The sequence below is a fragment of the Medicago sativa genome, chromosome 7, assembly GCF_051527215.1.
Source record: "Medicago sativa cultivar Bolivia chromosome 7, Bolivia_mono, whole genome shotgun sequence".
NCBI classification, from domain to species: Eukaryota; Viridiplantae; Streptophyta; class Magnoliopsida; order Fabales; family Fabaceae; genus Medicago; species Medicago sativa.
Window position 1 is genome coordinate 29,113,607 of NC_140755.1, and position 2,947 is coordinate 29,116,553.

General features: G+C 37.6%; 1 non-coding gene across 1 annotated transcript; it reads right to left on the reverse strand.

Annotated features, from left to right (window-relative positions):
* Positions 1-994: 994 nt before the first annotated feature.
* LOC146905421 (small nucleolar RNA R71) lies at positions 995-1,101 on the reverse strand. Its single transcript, XR_015020876.1, has one exon. It is a non-coding gene; the product is annotated as a small nucleolar RNA R71 (small nucleolar RNA).
* Between the last annotated feature and the right edge of the window lie 1,846 nt (positions 1,102-2,947).

The window sequence follows — 2,947 nt, forward strand, 5'->3', positions numbered from 1 at the left end:
TTTCAATCCTCTATGCATCTTCTAGTAATCATGTCAGTGAAATAGGCTTGGTTGCTAGAAGTAAACTCTCACCGGACTTTCATCGGAAAGGTGAGGGGCTAAGGGAAACCGGTCTTTAGAAATTAGTGTGTAAACCATAAAATTAGATGTTTAGGTCTTGTCTAGTGAAGGATTTGTCATTATGATGAACCAATGATCCCGAGGCTTTTTATTAATATTGTTTTTATCTTCAGCAATCAAAACCCCTTTTTACTAAACTTTCTCTCCCTCTAATCATTCACTAAAGGTTAATTAAGTTGAACAACTCCCTAGCGGAACGATACTTTTACTTACTACTATTACTTCGATAGGCCGTGCACTTGCGGTTTGGCTCTATCAAGTTTTTGGCGCCGTTGCCGGGGAGTTGTTGTAATTTGATTAACTTTTTAATAGTGATTAGACTATATATATATATATATATATATATATATATATATATATATATATCTTTTTCCTTATTTTATTTTACTTCATATAAAAAAAAAAAACTTTCTCTTTATTTTATTTTATATATAAAAAAAAATCTTTTTGTTTATTCTTTCTTTTTCTATTTCTTCTTTTGCCTTTAACTTCTTGGGAAGATAATAACGATATGGCTAAGGAATGCACTCTCATAGAGTAAGCAATCCCATCTTCAATTGAGTCATACGATGCTATTGTGTACCCAACGGTTGATGACAATTTTGAAATAGAACCTGCACTTATTGAGTTAGTGCAGCAAAATCAATTTTTCGGATCACCCACTGAGGATCCGAATTTTCATATTTCAACTTTTTTAAGACTCAGTGGAACCGTGAATGCAAACCAAGAGGTCATAAGGCTGCACTACTTTCCTTTTTCCTTAGGGGGGAGAGCTAGTGCTTGGTTTAATTCATTGAAACTTGGTTCTATCACTTCATGGCATCAAATGAAGCAAACTTTTCTTGCCCGATTCTTCCCCTATTCTAAAACAGTTCAATTAAGGAATCGAATCACACAATTCACTCAAAAAGATGGAGAATCTCTTTACGATGTGTGGGAGCGTTTCAAAGAAATGCTTAGACTTTGTCCCCATCATGGTTTAAAGAACTGGCTTATTATTCACATTTTTTATAATGGTCTTTTGTATCCCACAAAGATTTATGTTGATGCAGCTGCAGGTGGAGCTTTGATGAACAAAACATACACAGAAGCATATGCTTTGATCGAGGACATGGCACAAAACCACTATCAGTGGACCTACGGAAGGGACACCACTAATGTTGCTCCTTCACCCTCTCAGAAAGAGGTAGGTATGTATGAAAATTCTTCCCTTGATCATCTGGCTGCTAAAGTTGACGCACTCTCACAAAAATTTGATAAAATAAATACTAGTGCTGTCACACCTGCCCCTGTATCACCTCTTTGTGAAGTTTGTGGTGTATTTGGCCATATTGGCATTGATTGCCAACTAGGTAGTGTTGTTAGAAGTCCTGAGCAAGTAAACTATGCTGAATATAATCAAGGGTTTAAAAATAACCAAAATTTTTTTCAAACCCCTCAAAATCTTTTTGGACAAGAAACAACACCACTCAGTTATGCAAACAGCCAAATAGTCCCTCAAAAATCCAGCTTGGAACTTTTTTTAGAAAATTTTCTTATAAATCAATCTGAGCAGCTCCAAGAGTTTAAAAACCAAACTGAATTTTTGAAGGACTCTCTTGCCAAACATACATTGAACGTAGACTCCATAGTTACTCACAGTAAGATGATAGAGACTCAGACTTCTCAAGTACCCCAACAGCTGGCTACTCCCCCTCAAACCTCTGAAGTCCTTCTAGGCCAAACCGAAACCAACCCCAAAGACCATATAAGTGCTATTATTTTTAGGGATGGTAACAAACTAGAGGACCCCGTTGTGAAAATTAAGAACAATGAAGGAGAGATAGGAAGTGATAAGCCTCAAAGTGAGAAAGCTATAGGAGAGAATGACAAGCCATTTGTTTCACCGTCTCATGAGCCTAAAATTCCTTTAACACAAGAGTTTGCTAAATCCAAGTTAGATGAGAAGTTTAGAAATTTTATTGAAATACTTCCAAACAAATTGCCACTTAAACTTAAGGATCCAGAGAGATTTTCCATACCTTGTGTCATAGGATATAAAACATTTGAGAAAGCCATGTGTGATTTGGGAGAGCATGTTAGTTTGTTGCCATTATCCCTTAGTGAGAGATTGGGTATAGGATAGTTAAAACCACCTTCTAACCGTCAAGCTAGTGACTCTAAACAAGCGCTTCGTGGGAGGCAACCCATGCTTTTAATTGCTTTATTTTGTTTGTTTTTCTTTGTTTTAAGTTGTTTTGTAGGTAATTGTCCAAGTATGATTCAAGAAAAACTGAATATTTTGAAGCCCCCGTGACCAGAATGTTGGCACGGCCCGTGCTAAGGTTGGCACGGCCGTGCCAACCTAAAACCACCCAAAACCAAAAAACTGGCAGAATGTTGGCACTGCCCGTGCCAAGCTTCTGCACCGCATACCTTCAAAAAATTTCTTCTCCTTCCCCATTCACTCACTTCTCTCTAAAAACTCCATTAACCCCCAACCTCCAAACCTCCATAACTCCACCAAATCCAAGAAATTCTTAACCAAATTATCCCAATTCATCATTCCAAACTTAACCACCAACCAAAACCAACCTTCATCCAACCAAACACCAAATTCATACACCATTAAACCCTAACCCAATTTCTTCACCAATCTTCATCATCAAACTCATAAACCTTACTCAAACATCAACCCCAACCCTAAACCAATCCTTTCCACCATAAATCTTCCAAAACCCTAACCTTCAACCAAACCACACAAAGTCAACCCAAGGTCAAGGTCTAATGGCTTCAAGAAGAAGTGGTAAGGAACCAGCAAGGTCTCAAGGAGGACCTCCCTCAAAGA